At 36.5% G+C, this 20,039-nt stretch overlaps 1 protein-coding gene across 1 annotated transcript in view; it reads left to right on the top strand.

The window, feature by feature from the left end:
• wnt10a (wingless-type MMTV integration site family, member 10a) overlaps positions 1-20,039 on the top strand; it is a 66,355-nt gene that overhangs the window by 8,961 nt on the left and 37,355 nt on the right. The window lies entirely within an intron of this gene.

Raw genomic sequence — 20,039 nt, 5'->3', positions numbered from 1 at the left:
AGGAACAGTTGTCTGACTAAAATGAAACCTACATAAACTTAAAAAAGAAGACAAAAAGAATCTTGCTGGAACAATTAAATATAATAATAAGTAAACATCTCATGTATACACATGTAATTTTTGCTAAATTATTTTGCTCAATACATTTCATGTTCATTAAAAAAATTCAAAAAATATCTGGATGTTTGGAAAATTTCAGAATTTTATCTCAAACTGAAATATTTATACAAGCATTTTCAATTTCGCTCTGACGTGAACAATTGGAGTCAATGCAAAAATGGCATTTTTAAAAGATCAGTTTTTTCCACTTATGGAGCCAAAAAATCATTGTTAAAATGAAATAACCAACATCTTCATGTACTCCAGATTCAATTTCTGTATTTTCACATTTTTGTCTTAAAAAAATACGCTTTTAAAATCTGCCTTTAAATGCTAACAGCTGCTGTATTGTTTTTGCCTAAGATTGCCTGGCCACGACCAACAATAATTCTAATTAAAATGTCCTTTTTATCATCATTACATCTGTTGCTTGTTGGCAATGGTAACAAACACCAAACCATGTCTAGCACTAATCAGGTTATATTTAGGTAATAGAGGTTTTTTCCTGCAGACTGATGATGAAGATCTTATTTGATGACAATGCTCCAACTGGTGGAGAACGTGGCCAGATAAGCAATTTTCTTTGGGGATTAAAAAATTGGTATTTTTATGTCATTTTAACAAAAAGTGTCTATGATGATATTGGTATCATTACAGGGGGAAAAAACTACTTTTATATTGTTTCCAGGAAAGCCTTTGGAGTGTTGAAGAGGGAACATATTGACTATTTGGGAGGTCCATTTTTATTACATCTCAGTTAAGGGTCATCACTGTGGTGACATGCCAGTCCAGTTCCTCTGCACCAAACTCAGTGATCCATGTTTGATTTGTTCATGTTGGAGCACGATCCTGACACTTTCACTGACTTAGTTTTTATTTACCTTCAGACCTCCACCAGACATTTTTTTTTTTATATTAATGTAATCATTACGTTAGCTTAAGTATTACAGGTTAAATCTTTAAACTTGATTTTTGGGCTTCATTGATGATCTTCACCATGAGGCTAAATCCTTTGCTCACATTTTTAATGAGCGCCAATGACAACCATTGTTGGGAGGTAATTGTGCAGGACTAATACCAACAATGAAAAAGTGGCCTCGTGTTAGCTTTAGCTGCACAATCTGACACAAGTTTGTCTTTTCCAGGAATCTGTTGCACGGTGGCGTGAATGTCTTTGGCCAGAGTTTGTGTTTAAGAAACAAAGAACGGAGCCAAAGAGGAGGAAAATGCCATGGGGCGGGGGTCCCCTACCCTCCTCTGCTCGCCTTAACGCGCCCCAACAAGCAAAAGCCAGGGAAAATATACAAGTGAAAGAAAGATTTATTTGAACATTGGTATAAATATGTCTGCCTGTGTGTGGCTGTGTAAGGAATCCAGGTTACACTGTTTTTTTTGGGGGGGTTTCCGTCAAAAAGGTAATATTTTCACATTTCTTATTTGTTTGTTTTTCTGACGAAAGTACTCAATGGATTTTGCCAAAATTTTAACCAAAGAAAGACTCCGTTCAATTTGGAGGGAATCCTGAACACAATTAAGATTCTTCATCAGAAATGAATCATAAATCAAAAAGTTCCTATCTCTCATCATTTGCAAAATTTCTAAAATTCCTATCGAGTTTTGTAATTGACCCATCTTAATGAAATTTGACACCATTATGTTGGGTTCGTTCCTCAAGAGTTTTATCTATGCCTATTGTATAGTTATTAAAGGGGATAGAAATGTCTTCCAATCAAGACTTCAAAGTGTAAATGATAAAGATACTGGGAGGGGGTCGCCAGATGCCTTTAAGAAACTAAGAATAGATATTTTTTTTTTAGCAATTTGAGCCCATTTTTGCTTGTTTCTTTACCCTTTTTCTGCAACTACACCAAACTTGCCACATTTTTGCTACTTACTCTCATTTCTGCCACTTTCCCATCAAATTTCATTTTTTCCACTTTCAAGACATTTTTACAAGCCCTTTCCGCCACTTTTCCCCACTTAATATTGCATATGTTGACCTATTATCAGCACCGTTAACCTCCTTTCACCCATATTTAATGCTTATATTTGTCAATTTCACCACATTCACAATTATTTCGGCCACTTTTAAGCCAATATTGACCCTTTGGACCCTTTTTACCACTTTCTCCATTGTGTTTTTGGTCACTTTAATTTGCACCGTTACAACCAATCTCTGTGGTTTTTTAAAATCCCATTTCACCACCTCTTCCACCATTTTTGGTCACTTTTAACCCATTTTATTTCTGATTAAAATCTTTAAGATGACTATGTATACTGTGGCACAAAAAACAATAAACTTCCTGGATAACAGTGGATATTTTTCAGATGAATAAATAAATGTGGTTATCACAGATTCATAGAACAATGGACCATCATTTTACTGACTTTATGGATGGACCACAAAAAACTCTCCTCTTTATTCCCCCTTATACTTATGTTTTAGTGATGCCTCAGGAGCACGACATCAAATTCTAACCCCCACCTACGCTGACAGCAAATTGCTCTACTCAAGCAACGTCGCAGCAACCTCACCCAGAGCAATAATGAAGGGTTGCCACCACTGTAAATGGATCTACAGTGGAACTTAGCAGTTGTAACTCATGTCTCCTCTTCCACTACAGAGTCCTGGTGGTCTGCTGATTGTATTTGCCATGCACTTATCGTGCAAAATTTGTCATCACTTACGGTAAAAGAAGAAAAGAAGGTGGAAATTATATGTTAAGAAAACAGGTGATTATGAAAGAGCAGTGAGGGGTGACAGGAAGTGCTGAGGTGAAAATAGGTGTGAGTAGAGAAAGTATAGGAGGAGAAACGTAGAAGGTAACCCGACACTATAATGGTCAGTGATTCATGTGAACTCTTCACCGTCCTCCATCAATCTCACAGTGAGATGTTGCTTATACAAAAACTACAAGCTGGACACGGACTCAGTCGGGGGCTTCATCTGATACCAGTGACTGTAATGAAGGGAGTCGGGGAAACAGACAAATCATTTGTTAAGGTTTCATTTATTCAGGCAACTTTATTCTCAGGAAATTTGCTTTATTCTGCTGACATTATTCGACCTTCAAACTGCCAGTCTTCTTCAGAGGCGTCTGCTAATCGCTTTCACGTGTCCTTGACTTCCGCGTAATAATTCCACAAAGCACATTTCGGATAATATGTCAAGGTTTCATTTATTTGTACAACTTTTTCTCTGGAAATGTACTTTAATCACCTGACATTATTCGACTGTCAACTGCCAGTCTTCTTTAGAGGCGTCTGCTGATTGCTTTGATGTGTCCTTGACTTCCACGTAATAATAGTGTCCTTAATTGCAGAAAGCTTTTTGTCTTTTTAAATATATATATATGTTAAGGTTTAATTTATTCAGACAACTTTTTTTCAGGAAATTTACTTTTCTGATCAAATGTACTTTGATCTTCTGACATGTTTTTGGTTATCATCTGCCAGTCTTCTGCTGATTGCTTTTGATGTGTCCTTGACAGCCACGTAATAATCCTATGAAGTTATTTTGAATAATATGTCAAAGATTCATTTATTCAGGCAACTTTTTCTCAGGAAATTTACTTTGATCTCCTGACATTGTTCCACTGTCATCTGCCAGTCTTTTCAGTGGCATCTGCTGATCTCTTTGATGTGTCCTTGACTTTCACATAATAATTCCAGAATGTAACTTTTTTCTTCTTTTTGAATAATATGTTATGGTTTCATTTATGCAGACAACATTTTTCTCAGGAAATTTACTTTGCAACAAAACACATACACACACACACCCTCAATCATACATGTAGGCTACACCAATGCATGAATGCACACTCGTGCACAACCTCACTGTCACCCGTCAGTGTTTAGATGACTCAGTGATCTTTATGAGTTAATGCAGGCCCTGGAGCTGATGGCTTAGTTGCCACAGCCACCCATTGAGACGTTTAGCGTCCGTTTTCCTGCACATCATCAACATCTTTAGTCTCCTTTAGAAAAGCTTGCCTCGGGACCCAAACATGACATTTACTGTACAACAAAACACGTCTGGAGTATATTGGACTTGACTTATCATGCACAGGGTTGTTCCTGAGTGCTAAGCCAGATAAATCGCTGTGGGGAATAAAGGCCCTGCTCCAGTTGTGTGCTTTAAAATGTATTTTGGCAAAACGGCCAAGAGATAAATGCTATGTGAGAAAACCCAAGTGCTTTGCTTTTTCCTTTTCTTTTCTTCTGGAACCTTTTCGTCGTCATTGCAACACCGTGAACAAACACTTGCCACCTTGAGTAAGAAGCATGACACACATGGTTGTCGTGGGCGGATCAACAATGCGGCGGCCACATAATTACTCATCGCTCCATCACACGCAGATTGTGTCATCTATCAAACTGGCTTGTGTTTGTGTTTGCAGCCCATTCTCTCGCTTTTTGTCAATACTTTACCAAACAGGAGGTTGATTAGTCACAGCAGACCTTTAACTCGTCCAAGATTAGTTTTATTAAACTCATGAGAAATTATAAACAGCCATGATAAGTCTTAAAAAACAACAACAACAAACATACAACTACTATTACCTAGGTGCAAGCTAACAACCATGCACAGCAGTGTTCATTTTGTTGACAACAAACGCTCCCTCTAGTTTTCATCAACTAGTTTTTTAAAGTGACAATGACAAGACTATGACTACGTAAAAAAAATACATGTGATCAAAATATATTGAGACTTTTGTTAACAACATACTTTTGTTTTGAAAGGTATCCAATCAAAACTACTTTTGTTGTGTGAAAGGCGGGACAAGCTGGTAAGTGATCCAATAGGAAGCATTTTGATTGTAATCATGTGGTGTAAAGCATTGATCACATCAAATCTGCGTGAGTGCATTTACAAACATTAATATCAGCCAATATCAGGTTGATCAATGGTAATTTCATTTTTGAAAATGCATAAACTAAAGAAAGACACGTAGGATTTTATTTTGTCTTTACCGGTGTTAATTTAGTTTACCAAAAGGTTATTCATCGACTATATCTAGACTGACTAAAAAAAATATGTACAAATACAAATATATGTGAACAAGAACTAAATCAAAACATGTTATTTCCGTCGACAAATAAAAAATAAACTATGATTTTCAAGTGGGATGAAATCCAATCACAGCTAACTAATTAAACCATTCAATAGTCTATCCAAAGTTTTATAAATAGTAATTAAAGCTGCATAAACTCTTATGCTTTACGTTTTATTTGACTATAACTGTTACATATTTGGTCGACTAAAATATGTTATTTAGTTGGCTAAAATTAAACAATAAGTGAAATAGTCCTGATGATTTAAATGTAAATTAATTTTTTTGTCAAAATTTGGTCAAGATTATGACTAAAACATTAAAAAAAAAAAAAAAATTGCTGTCAAAATGATATTAAATACACAACTGACCCATTCATCTTTTTTTTAGAGTTAATGTATGTCGCATTAGTAGAACTGCGATAGTTACTATAGTATATATATATATATATACATACTGTAGAAATGATCTAATGCACTGTGTGAAATCATGTCTTTAATGGCATGGTTTGACAGATCAGAGGACACAGTTTCACCTTTTCAACACAAGATGGCGTCCTTGGAACAGAAAGTGTTTCCCGCCTGTTTTTCCTCAGTTCAGAAGAAACCCATCGAGGACCAGGATGACTGTGTTGTACTGACTATTTTTAGTCATGAACAAAGCATAATAATAGTCAAAGCATCAATTTAGGTGTCAAATAAATATATTTGATGTATCCCAAATTAAAAGAGTAACTGCATGCATTAGCATTTCAAAATAAAACAATAATGTCCTCTTAATTTGAGATTTTTCCCTGTAATGTTGAATTGATTTGTTTTAAATCAACTGTAGGACCAACAGTGTGTGTGCAGCCATACTTCAAATACATTTATATTAAGTTGATTAGTCTTAAAAGGGAACTCGTTGTGTCTCCTTTAGCGCAGTATGAAATACTTATGGACAAAGTTGCCAGATTGGGCATTTTCCCTCCATTTACAACATTTATAACCTTAATTTGTACAAACAGAACATAAATTGTCGTGAACAGCTTTTTCATTCATACCGTAAGTGCAAAGTTAGTACATTATTACGCTGAGATAATAATAATAATAATAATAATAATAATAATAATAATAATAATAATAATAATAATGCTTGGATTTATATAGTGGGTTTTTTTTTTCGAGGAGACTCAAAAAGCGTACAGAAACCAATTATTCATTTCACTCACATCAGTCATACCAGTGGTGGTAAGCTACAATATAGCTACAGCTGCCCTGGGTCAGACTGGCTGCCATTTCAAGCCTCTGATCACCACCAACATTCATGCACAATTCATACCCATTCATACGAGGCCATGTGAGTAAAGTGCCTTGCCCAAGGACACAACAACAATGACTCGGAGAGAGCGGGATTTGAACCCCCAACCCTTCAGTTAATGGAAGACCCACTCTACCACTCAGCCACGATCGATAAAGATAGAAAGAACAAAAATGATCATATCTGGCCCGCAGGAGAAAAAGAAGATAACAGAAAACATAAATCATTGCGTAAGTTACCAAATAATTCAGTTGTAAATTGTTGTTGAAAGAACTCTAAATTTTTCCAAAATCCTGCAATTTTTCCTCTAATTATTCCACAAAATCGCCACAAAATAAATAAACTGGTCAAAAAAATCAAAGGACATTGAAGTACCTGCCACTTATTGTTTAGATATTGTTGATGCCTTCCATACTTTGTCTAATTTATAACAAAAAGTGCAAACATGGGCACATTAATGTTGATATTGTTCATTTTAACGTCCTAAAACCTGGACCGTATTTGGCCCCTGAACTAAAATGAGTTTAGCATTCCTGATATATGCGATAAAAGCACGTAAATGTCACATATTTGAGTATTTACATCTTTGTTTTAGGGTCATGGGGGTAAAATGGTGCAAAAATAATGCCCTCATTTCATGAGCGTCACAAACACTTCTCTGAAAAACAATAGGGGAAAACCATTAGTTCAATGGTGAAAATTAAAAGCAGGCTGTGTTGTCTTTGGTCGTCTAAATCTTTATATTTCATTTTCTCTGTTTGCCTAAAAGTATAAAACCCAAACTGACAAATATTGACTTTCGGTTTTTCATAGAGGGAGGCAGAAATGGGCTTAGCTTCTCACTTAGGTGCCTGTTTTCTCAAAGGATCTTGTGTGAGGTTGAATCTCCCTTCGGGCATGTCCACTGTACGCTGTGTGAATCATCAGGCTCATTCAAAATATTGCCAGTAAGTCACTAACCAAGTATTTTGTGTTTCCCACAGAGACATTAAGGCGATTGATTAAAACCACACTGCTCTGCAACACACAATATCCAAAACAGCAGCAAAAGATATTTACTTGCTCTAATACTTTTTGGGGTCCATCCATAAAATCAGCAAAATGATGGTCCATTGTTCTATGAATCTGTGATAACCACATGTATTTATTTATCTGCATAATATCCACTGTTATACAAGAACTTTATTAATATTTAAGACATAGTACAGTATATAGTCAGATGTAAATCCTTGTTTTTATCAGAAACAAAATTGGTTAAAAGTGACCAAAAATACTGGACAAGGTGGTCAAATGGGATTTTAAAAACCACAGAAATTGGTTAAAAGCTGCAAATTAGAGTTGCCAAAAATGGACTGAAAAAGTGGTAAAAAGGGCTTGAAGCATCATTATTGGCTATAAAGTAGAAACAATTATTTAAAACTGGCAAATAATAGGCATGGCAAACCATGAATGTGGTTAAATTGTCAAAAGTATGCAACAAATATGGTGAAAAGAGGTTTAAAGTCACAATAATGGGTCAACATATGCAACAATAGGCGGGAAACGTGGTGGAAAGGATTTATAAGTGCTGACAGTGACAAAAAGGTTGAAATATAGAAGGTTTGGTGTGGTTGCAGAAAAAGGGTAAAAATAAGCAAAAATGGGCTCCGAGCGTCTCGCAAACACAAATGGGGCATAATTCTTCTGACATATATTCCAGGCTGTAGGATATTAAAAACAAGACATGGATTGAAAGAATTGAAGGTTGAGCACCTGTCAATCATTCTCATAATATAGAGATGAGCAACCACAGCGGGGCCACAAAAATGTGATTGTATCTGATCTGAGGGCCACATTATCAACATTCTTGTCAGTATTTAGAATAATGACCATTATGTGCATTAATACAGGGATGAACAATGAGTTTGTGTCATTTATTGTTTTGTTTTTTGTGGTTGTTTTGTGTATTTTCCTTCCATTTTGGGGTTTTTTTGGTTGATGTTTTGGGCGTTATTCAAGTCAATTTGTGTATTTTTGTGACTTTGGACACATTTTTGTTGTTGTTTTGTGATCTTTCTATAATTTTGTGGTTTTTTTATTTTTGTGTGAGTCTTTGTGTTGTCTAGTATATATTTCTGTAATTTTGGATGGTTTTTTAAGTCATTTTGAGCATTTGAGGACTGAATCATAACATAACCGAACCGCTAGAGCGGACATGGGCTTGTCTGTGAACGGTTGCATTAACAGGAAGAGATTTGTCACCTTTATAATAAGTGCTGACTAGTCCACTGGGAGTGAGGCCCAAGGCCAAGGCAGGCTGACTTGATAATAATGTATCATGTTTTTCTGCAGTCAGTGTCTTCTCCTTTTTTTTTTTTTTTTTTTTCAGTGTCTTCTCCTCGTCCTTCTCTCTCTGCTCTGTTTCAGGTGTCGTGAAGCTGATGATGTCAGTTACTGATCTGTGGTTCACGGCTCTGATGTTCTATCTCTCTATCCTGTTCTGTTGGTCCTTCTGTCCACTAACCCCAACCAGTCCACGCAGATGGCTGCCACCTCTGAACCTGGTTCTAACAGAGATTTCTTCCTGTTTGTTTCTTCCCACTGTCACTAAATGCTTGTTCATGTGGATCTTGTTGGGTTTTTTTCTTTCTTATTATGAATGTTAGATTTTGATAACCGCATTGAGATGACTTTGTTGTAATTTGCGCAATACAAATAAAGTTGTATTGAATTTACTTTGGGGGCCGCTCAAAACTAGGCTCACGGGGGCCGCCAGTTTCCCACGTCTGCCATAACACCTGTCGGCTGACATCACACACTACGCAACTTTGATGTCCAATGATTTCGACTCAAAAACACTCGCCACAGCACATGAAATCATTTCCCCCTCAATATCCTACAACTATTTTTAGGCACATTAGTGATGAAGAAAGGCTAATTTTAGTCTATGAGGCAGTGGGCTTAGCTTTGGGGCCCCCTAGTGGCTCTTAGGGGCCTTATGCAGTTACATAGTCTACCTGTAGCTAGAAATGCCTTTGAAGAAAAGTCATTTGTAGTTAATGAAATAAGTCTTTCCGCAAAGTTCATGATCAAAAGACTCAGATTAAGCACAACAAAGCAAGATTTATGTATTTTTTTAATGTAAATTGCTAATGTAGCACATACACATTCATTTATAGAAGAACGTCCCTCCGTCTATTTTTGTGCAGCCCCAAAATGACTCCAAAAACACTCAAAAATACACAAAATGAGTCCAGATAATACACAAAATTACAGAAAAAGAGACAAAAGGTCACCATAAACACATAATGACACCAAAAACAAAAATACACAAAATTATCCCAAATAATATACAAAAAAGACTCAATATGAAAACTAAAAACACAAAATGACTAAAGACACAAAATGAAAATACACAGAATTACTCATAACGCACAAAAACACAACAAAAATATATAATTACTCCGTAAAATTTTGCAATTTTATAGATGAGGACACAAAACGACAGGAGCAAAGCAGGTCAGAAAATAGTTGGATGTAGGACACGAAAAGATAACAAAAGGCACAAAAACACAAAATGAAAGCACAAATATACAAAATTACTTATAATGCAGAAAACAACAACAAAAATATACAGAATGACAGAAAAAATACCAAACGAGAGCAAGAATACACAAAATGACAGCAAAATCACACAAAACACGAGATAGACAAAAAAAGAAAAAATATATACAAAATGACTTTAAAACAAAACAATAAAAATACATGCAATTTGATAATACAAAAAAAATCACTCAAAAATAAACAAAAACAACAAAAAATACACAAAATGAGAGAATACACAAAATAACAACAAATATCTATAAAAGCCAGTGTTTCCTGTGTTAATGCTCTGATTGGTCATTCTTCTAAATGCAAACATAAATGTTGATCATGTGACCCTCTGATCAGATACAATCACGTTTTTGTTATAGAAGTTGCCCGTCTCTGCTATGGAAGATGAATGCCCATTAATATCTGATAGGAATAGTGTAGTTTGTTTCATTTGTCACAGCTTGTTTCTCCTGGCCCTTCACACCAACCTTCTCTCTGTTTTGCTCATATTCATTGACTCCATCCGTAAATAAAAATCTCTCTAAGAAAGGTGAACTTGTCTTGAACTCCCACACTGCGTGCAAGGGTGTGACAAACAACTGGTGTTTGGTAACATGCTTCACAGACAGTATAAAGTCACAGTGTTATTGGCCTGTGTGTGGAGGTGAAGAACTAAAAGGCCAAGATGCAGAAAGATGAGAAAACAAGAGGTTTTACTAAACAGCGCCCGCGAGCAATGGTTAAACAACTAAATGTTGTTATTCTCTCTGACCTTTTGCCATAAATCCTCACATAGAAATTGACTGGGGCTTAATTTGTGGGATGCGTGGCAGTTTGATTTCACTATTGTCCCGTGTGATAAAATTAACCATGAGAGAACACTTTCAGCAATAACTCACTGCAATAATATAGTCCATGCGGAGAGGTTCACAGGAGTAAAAGCAATGAAATGCATGGAGCGCTTTGGGACTTCTAATACTTTACAGTATCAATCACACCACACCCAGATAGCATACGGATGTGGGCCACATCTGGCACTTTTGGCATTTTTCTGGCCCATACAAAACAGATGTGAGCCTTAAGTGGCCCAGGTGGTGAATGCTGAATTTAGCCCAAATACCACAAAAACAAATATGGCCCATAGTTGGTAAATATTTGGCAAAGTGACAGTGGTCAGTCTGAAAACTAACCAAAACTGGCCCACATATGATGCTGCAAATGTGGGCCAGTTGTCTTTTAACATAATTGGGCCAGTTTTGGCAAAATTATGGCACGTTAACCGCGACTAATCTGGATGTGAACCAAAACTGGCCCACATATAAAGTACCAAACGTGGCCCACCTATCTTAAAACATATTTGGGCCAGTTATAGCTGAAATATGGCAAGCAAGCATTAACAATTCTGGATATAAGCCCAAACTGGCCCACATATAAAGTACCAAAACGTGGCCCAGATGTCTTATAACATATTTGGGCCAGTTATGGCAATTTAGGGTCAACAATTCTGGTATATGCGCCAGAACAGAAAATGGAGTGTATGCCAGAAATGGGCCAGAATACCAATGCACTTTGGCCTACATTTGGGTGAGTGCTTGTTTATTTGGTTTGGTTTGTGGTTGACATCTGGTATTGTTATGGGTGTATTGTGGCCCGGATCTGGCAAACATGTGTGGGCCACTATAGTGCCATCATTACACGCAGTGTATGGGCCACACCAGAACACTGAGTATATGCCAGATGTGGGCCAGAATAACTGTTTATTTGGCCTGTTTTTGGCTGACACCTGGCATTGTGATGGCTTGGTTGTGGCCGAGTTCCGGCAAACGGGCAAGGAGCGCGTGTGTGCCGTCATTCCATGCGGTATGTGGGCCGGATGAACGTGTCAGATGTGGGCCGGAGGTGTCCCAGAAAATTTTCGCTATCTGGGCAGGCATCACTGCAGAATAGTTATAGTATTAACAATAGCTTTTTTTGGTGCTCGAATAGTGTGACTGTCATCTTCCTCTCAAAGCCATGTTGAAATGTTGACATTTAAAAAAAATATAAAATAGTTTTCTGCTGCATTGATTATAACATATAACTGTTAGTTTCATGTCACATATGTTAGTTCTACTTCAGTAGTAGTTTTTAGTGAAATGGTCCCAAAATTTTTAGACTTTAGGTTGGTTCTTCTTCTGTTGCACAATTCTTCTTCACAATGTAAATGGTGAAGCAACACTGCACCCATCAGTTCATGTATGGTACTGCAGCAAAAAAATGAAGCAGAAAGCAGCTGCCGGCCTGATTTTATCACGAGTTACACATATTGTGATTGGCGCAAATCTCGAGAAGGTCTATATATTTAATTCTATTTTTTCTTTTGACCCCCCTGGCAAGAAGCTCAAACTCCACCAATGCATCAACCTGAAACTGTGAACTACAACTCGCTCCACCTTTAAACTGTAAAGCTACTAGTTCATTCATCCATCCATTCGTCCAATATCCATATAGCAAACATTGATTTACTATGGGATTAAGAGACAGAATATTACAGTTCCTCAGATGTAAAACTGACCCAGTTTTGATTTTGCTGTCAGCTACGTTTACACTTCATTTGGATCCAATGCATAACCTGTTGTTCATGAGTTTACCAAAAATGTAGAACCTTCCATTTACCTCTAAAGGCACATAGTGGTTTGAAGTCATTGACTTAACTCAATGATTTTTCACTTAATCAGATGAATGATGTTGAGAAATGATGTTTTATGGTTATAAACTAAATTGAAATGTGAATTGTGGTTCTTGTTTATTATTTACTCCCAACTTCAGGAAAAAACGAGCGGCATCTCTTGTCATTTATATAGTTTAACTACTGATTACTTTTAAGTAAGCCCCACACTTCATTTAGCTCCTGGATATGTATATAAATCATGGTCGTTGTACTTGATTTTTGTATAACCTAAAGCATATATCAAGCACAACCAATATTAAAGTATATTTTTAAAAAATCACTTTGATTCAACTTGACATCACTTTTAACTTAAGACAACTTTAAAAGATCCATGCAATAACTAAATACATTTTTTAGGGTGTTACTTTTAACCATTGTATCTAAACTTATTTGTCTTTCACATAAACAAAATCTAATTTTAACTACACATTTAACATGGCACCTATAAGCTTTATACATCTTAAAATAAACAACTACATCAAACTCAATAAACATTCTTTGAATTGCCTGCTAAACAATAAACAACTTGCTAAATGTTGCAAATAAATGAACAAGAAACACATTAACTTAAGCTTTCATGCTAAACAATGTCAAAGTCCTAGTTTCCTGATTGGATTGAATGCACCATCCAAGCAACAGAAGTTTATATGAAACCGTGGTTATTTCGAGGTTCTTACCATGAGATGTTTATCCAAACATGTAAAGAATCATTTACATCAAAGTTTAGTTCCAATTGAGGGAAAGTAACTATTTCCACTGAAGCTGCTAAACAATCACAGCCATTGGAACCAGTTCACCCACAGTGACAGGTTAGTGTCATTAAAAGAATCAGGTGTGCACACTCACAAGTGGGAGGGGCTTCCACCTGGCCCCTCCCCCTGCTTTGCAGGAGGGAAAGAGGCAGCTCACAGGACCTCTGGCACAGGGGTTCTCAACCTTGGGGTCGCGAGACAATGGGAGGGGTTCGCTGGATGCATTCAAAAAACTGAATATTTTCTGAGCAATTTGAGTCCATTTTTGCTTATTTTTACCCTTTTTCTGCAACGACAACAAACTTTCCATATTTTAATCACTTTTTCTTCCCATATTTTTGCACCTTTTAATGCATTTTTGCTACTTTACTCCCATTTTTGCTACTTCTCCATCAAATTTCAATACCTTTCCTGCACATTTTTCCCACTTTCAAGACATTTTCTGCACTTATGATCAGAATCAGTATCAGAACCAGAATTATAATTAAATACATATACATTTCAAACCCTTTCCACCACTTTTCCCGCCCAATGTTGCATATGTTAACCCATTATTGCAACTTTTAACCTCCTTTCACCGTATTCCAAATAGTTTTTGCCAATTTAACCACATTCACATCTTTTCATGCCCCGTGTTTGCCAAATTAGAATAATTGTTCCTAGTTTCTTCTGCCACTTTTAAGCTAATACTCACCCTTTTTTTTTTACCACTTTTTCTGTCTGTTTTTGGCCACTCCAATTTGCAACTTTTGGCCAATTTTTGTGGTTTTAAAATCCCATTTCACCACCTTTTCTACCATGTTTACCACTTTTAACCCATTTTAACCCACACTTTCTATAAATCATTGCATTAGGGTCATTCAATGTCATTTCAACAAATTTTCAGGACATCAGTCTTCGGTCTAAAAAAATTCAGAAATTTTTACCAGTTGTTTCTTAATAATTCAATTGGCACACTGTAAATTTTTAGTTTGATCGGATGAATACTTTTTGAGATATGGCCAATTTAGTGAGGGTGATATGTGTCAATTTCGTGGGTCTTTATATTTCTTCCATTTTCAGCTTCCAATATCTTAAATATTACATCACATAGGAAAATGAATATCTGATATAGTAATACAACTCCCCTTTCTATCTCAGAATATACAAAAATATCTGCTATACATCCTGTCTGGTGGACATGCCAGCACTTCAAAACTGGAAAAAAGGTTTGGGTCTGGAACATGTTTGGGTCTTCAGTAAACAACTTTACATATGCCTCAGTTCCCTTTAATTTGATCATCTTAGAGCAATGAACATAGACTGTTCACATCACTAATGATTAGTCACATATATGAATTGGCGACTGGGCGACCGTGGCTCAGGTGGTAGTGGGTCGTCTTCTGATCGAGAGGTTGGGGGTTCGATCCCAGTACCTGACTATGTGTCGAAGTGTCCTTGGGCAAGACACTGAACCCTAAGTTGCTCCCAGTGGTCGACTAGCGCCTTGCATGGCAGTCCTGTCCCACTGGTGTGTGAATGTGAGAGTGATTGGGTGAATGAGCTGATATGTAAAGCGCTTTGAGACTGTTACGGTGTGGTGATAAAGCTCTATATAAATCAAGTCCATTTACCATTTGGTTCTTGGGTGAAATGCTCTTGAATTCAGAAAAAAACATTTTTTTTTACTATTTTCATTGGCCTATAACTACATGTGGGAATGTAAGAAAACATCTGATCATTATTTTAGTTTATGGTATAAATGTTACTCTTTCTTGGGATATGCAACTTTTAGTTTCACTTTTCTATGTGATGTAGTTCTTGAGGTATTGGAAACTGAAAATGGAAGAAAAACAAGCAAAAATTGACACATAATTCTATCACTAAATTGGCCATATCTCAAAAAGTGTTCCTTTGATCAAATTAAAAATGCACAGAGTGTCGATTGAATAATCAGGGAACAATTGGTTAAAATTTCAGAATTTTTTGAATTTGTGAAATGACATGGATTGACCCATTACCGACTGAAACCCATTGGTTAACATCACATGGAGAAAACTACATACAGTAGGTAAAAGATTGCATGAAAGCTTTCCTCTGAGTCCTTACCTCCAAACCTAACCAACAGTTTCATACATTATTTTTCATACAAACTAAATCACTGCTGTTATATGATCCTAACGCACCAAATGTTAACAACCTGATTGCACAAGACTATAAACCATACATTCGTGCATGCTGCATGACCTCATGTGTTTACATGGCTACTCACTTCTCGACTGGGAAAACTTAGCTTGCTCGAGTATGTCCCTGTACGACAATAAAGATTCAAATGAACCTGACTCTGGAACTTTATAAAATATTGGGGGGGGGACTCTGTGTTTTACTTCCTTATTGAATTAAACATTGAGCAGTTTTATATTTCATGTAGCTGAGATTATTAAAGAGAAAATATGAATGTTTTCCAGGCGTGCTGATATATACTAGTACGAGACTTGGAAGTATTTTTAATTACAGCCATAAAATTTGACAAAAACTTAAATTAATATGTAACGTTGCATTGGTGGGGAAGGGGAAACAGTGCGGGTCAGAAAACGGGTATCGGAGAGAGACTCTAGTCCAGATGTTGAGGCTGTTTAAATCGCTGCAGTTTGTGCAAACAATCATTTCCTGATGAATATGTAACACAAAAGAGGGAAAAAACCAGTCCAGCTGCCTGCTGGGACCTGGAGTTGTCAATCAAATAAAAATAGCATAAAAGGTCTCCAGAGCATCGACTCTGACTCATTTCTAAATATTATTACTATAACAAAGAGCAGGTGACGATGAGGGCCCGGGATGACATTTACTCTAAGCATGCTGAGTCAGCGATAGGTCGAACACATTCGGAATGAAACTTGACGAAAAGGATATTGAGAGGTTTGGTCGGAGCCAATGAAAACAATCACGATGAGTCACTGTTCTGACATTCTGAGCTCATTACACTCCTCAGTTCTCCTGCTGGCTTTCCATCAGCAGGTAAGTCGAGCATCGGATTCAACTTGTGTAGTTTTCTTTCACCAAGTGCAAATATTATGACACTGTCAAGACAATTTGTTATAATGAGAATTTATTTATATATATTTTTTGCTCAGATTATGAGCATGAGGTGTAAAGAGTACTGATATATCCAACTCAAGTAGAAGTACAAGTAAGTCATACATAAAATACTCAAGCACAAGTAAAAAGTAGCCAAATTAAATAGTACTCAAAGTAAAAGTTACTAGTTATTTTCACCCCCATCCCCATGTTTATTTTTGGTAGTACATCGTGCCACAGTTCCCTTGCCTACAGGAAACATCTCATGTATAAACTTGCACAATTATTCTTTAAATACAATAAGACCAATGACTTCAAAATAAAAAAAAAGACATTCAGGCTCTAAGTATAGCAAAATTTATGAACTCTAAAACAGTGCCATGCCAAATGTGCCATGTGGTTAACAACATAATAGGTAGAAACCAACCTATTAACCAAAGAAAGTTTCTGGGCATCGATAAGAAAAAACAACCGGCCTTCAGTGCTGTTTTGTACTTAAAGCTGCAGTATGTATGTTTTTTTTTAGGCGTCATTTGGTCAAAAGTTCATAATCATCTTTGAGCATATGGTAATTCAATGTGTTCTGACACTAATAATAACACTGCATTGGATTTTTCATAGACACTCAAAGCGCTTCACATTGCATTGCATTATTCTTTCACTCCACACTTAGTGGTGGTAAGCTACAATTGTAGCCACAGCTGCACTGGGACAGACTGACGGAAGCAAGGCTGCCATAGTTCATTCATACTAGGCAATGTGATTACAGTGTCCTGCCTAAGGACACAATGACAGATGCCACTAGAGCGACTGCCATCCAGGAGCGTGATGATAAAAGTGCAATGGTGGACGTTCCAGCAGAAGTCTCCATCGCAGCACTAGGCACAACGGTTACACATTTGTCACTAGTCTCCATTGAGAAAAAAGTTGCCAAGAACTCTACAGTTGGGGCGTTTACCAGGACAACAGTTTCTATACAAGTGTCACAATTCTACATACTGCAGCTTTAAGAACAAGTAAAATGACTGATTTAGAAATGTACTCAAAAAAAGATACAAATACCCATAAAAGCAACTTAATTACAGAAACGCGAGTTCCTGTAATCTGTTATTTTCAACTCTGAGCATGGCTTCATGAAAAAAGCAACATTTTATTTGGATTTTGTTGTTAATCGTGCAAGTCTTTTCCATTTTCAGCGCGAAATCCCCCTCAAATTTTTAGGACTGCCCGTTGAGTTCCAAATTCCCTCCCTCTGTTGTTGTTGATTCTCACTGTGTGAACGCAGTCAAAAACTGTGATTTACTGAGTTACGTTATTACCATTCACCCTGAGAAACAAGGAATAATGGGAATCCAACACATATTGAACTACTCAAACCACCAAGTCTTCCAGTGACCAACATGGCTTTCCGTGCCTTGAAATGATTACGGCACAAACTTGTACGTCCAGGCCAATCCAGTAAGCTGTGATGAGTCCTCCTGGGGAATAATTTGAAGTGGGATTGTCTCCCTGATCTGCAGAATTTGTGGATGGCAACTTAATTGTGTCTGAACTGTGAGCTGATGTGGTGTTTTACTGCCTGGTGACTCCATGCTGGCAGAATGCTGCTGTAGACTTCACTGGTGGTGGTAGGCCTGTGGGGGGGGGAAGCTTTTATTTGTGGTTTTTGATTCTTTATTCGGAGCTTCTCATAAAACACTAAATGAGTGATATCATGTGGTTTTCATCAACAACAGAGCTTTTTTTGTTTTATTTTATAGTCTTTTTTTTTTTTGTTGTTGTTGTTTTAAAGCGATAGATTTAAGTCTGTGACACACAGGCTCGGTTTAGGCACCGATGAGAACCAACAGCTTTACAACTCTCCTTTTTGTTTCTTTAAAATCTTCTCTCTGCTTTCAAAAAAAAAGGAGGATTTTATTTAACTTTTAATGATTTTCAACTGTGTTGTGATGCACCCAGATATCTTGAGGCTATTGTTTTGGATGCAAATGGCGAAAAGATCTCAATGTAATAAAAGGATCAAGAGGAGCGACTCAAATCTGGGGTTGTTTTAAAGTTTTACTTCATTGATTGGTTTCACATTTTTCTACAGGGGTCAGCCGAGACCCTAAATCATTAAACTAATCATTTAATAGTTTAATAGATTTCAAATGCTTTGAGAAATAAACAAATATCTGATTCTACAATTACTGAATGATCTGTTCAAGCAAACTCTCAATAGAAACAAAGAACAATTTTGTAAGATATGAGTATTTTACTGATTAGACAAAAATACTCGCTGAATGTCACTAATTCTACTTTTCTCTGTTATAGTTTAAAATCCAGAATATTTTAGGTATTAACTTCACTGGTTTAACAAGTTCTGATGAACTACGGCCAGGCTCGCAAAACGTCTCCGCCCCAAATAGCACGTACCACGTTCCCGAGAATTCAGTAAAATGACTCCAAGCAAAACAAATGAAATTGTGCAACGTGAAATCGTAATTTACGTTGAATCGCCTTTTAAACGATATATCACACGACTATGTTCCGATACATTTTGAAATTACTGGAAAAATTACAAGTGAAATTCAGAGAGACTTCACTATAGGGCTACATTGTATTTGACATTACATTATGATGTTTGTGTGTCCAGCAGTAGGGGGTACATGGCTTCAGGTTTAATGTCTGAAGAGATACAGGACTGTGAAAAGTTTGGGAACCGCACTACCTTGTTCCTGGAGAGCTGCAGTCCTGCAAGTGTTAGATGGTTTCCTGCTCCAACACTCAGGTTTTAAGGCAGAAATTAACAAGACTCTTTGACATAACAAGACATCTGAAACATGCATCCCATTATTTGTCAGTTTAAACATGTTTCCTACACTTTAAATTCTATAACCCTCTTCTGCCACTTTAAGCCAATATTGATACTTTGAACCTTTTATTTTTTTTTTTATTTATGAACCACTTTTTCTGTCTGTTTTTGGCCACTCCAATCCTCTTATGCTAATTGTTCCCTATTCGTTGGTACTTTTATTAACAATTTGCAACTTTTAACCAATTTCTGAGGTTTTTAAAATCCCACTTCATTAGCTTTTTCATCATTTTTGGTCACTTTCAAGACATTTTCTGAACTAATAAAACTTTTCCACCACATTTTCCACCTAATGTCACATATGTTGACCCATTATTGTCACTTTTGACCTCTTTTGACCAAATTTCATGCTGATTTTATTTGCCAGTTTAAACTAATTGTTCCCACTTTTTTCTGCCACTTTTAAGTCAATGTTGACCCTTTTTTTAACCACATTTTTTGTTTATTTTTGGCCATAATTTGCAACTTTTAATCAATTTTTTCTACTTTTTTTTCTTTTTTTTTTTTAAAAAAAAAAAAACCATTTCACCACCTTTTCCACAATTTTTGGTCTATTTTAACCCATTTTACTTATATGAGATGACGATAAACTATGGCGCTAATAATAATAATAAACTTCCTGGATAACAGTGGATATTATT

Source organism: Gouania willdenowi, chromosome 21 (assembly GCF_900634775.1).
Source record: "Gouania willdenowi chromosome 21, fGouWil2.1, whole genome shotgun sequence".
Taxonomy (NCBI): domain Eukaryota; kingdom Metazoa; phylum Chordata; class Actinopteri; order Blenniiformes; family Gobiesocidae; genus Gouania; species Gouania willdenowi.
Note: the sequence above shows the minus strand (reverse complement) of the source record. Positions and strands in the feature narration are given on the sequence as shown.